Below are 461 nucleotides of genomic sequence, written 5' to 3'. Positions count from 1 at the left end.
CACACACACACACACACACACACACATACACATACACACACAAACGCACACACGTACACACGCACACACGCACACACATACACACATCCCTTACCACACTCAAACACACACGCACACACATACACACACTCGTACACTAAACAAATCAATTTACGAGAACCGGGAAAACGAAAGTAGAAAGGAGATAAAGAAGATGTAAGTGAATGTCGAGGGAATTATGGGATCAGTGTGGAATAAGGGTTCGAGTGGGAGGAGCACCGAAGGGTATAGGGCGGTGCTGGGTTAGTTATTTTGTAATGACAGTACTAATGTGTTGTTTACAGGTAGTTGTTGTTGTTGTTGTTGCTGTTGTTGTTGTTATTGTTGTTGTTCATATTAATGCTGCAGCTGTTTCTGATGTGATGTTTGGGCAGAATGTGGTGGCGATGATGATGATGATGATGATGTTGACGGTGGTGGTG

Source organism: Octopus bimaculoides, chromosome 17 (assembly GCF_001194135.2).
Source record: "Octopus bimaculoides isolate UCB-OBI-ISO-001 chromosome 17, ASM119413v2, whole genome shotgun sequence".
NCBI classification, from domain to species: Eukaryota; Metazoa; Mollusca; class Cephalopoda; order Octopoda; family Octopodidae; genus Octopus; species Octopus bimaculoides.
The sequence above is the reverse complement of the archived record's forward strand: the minus strand, read 5'-3'. Positions refer to the sequence as shown.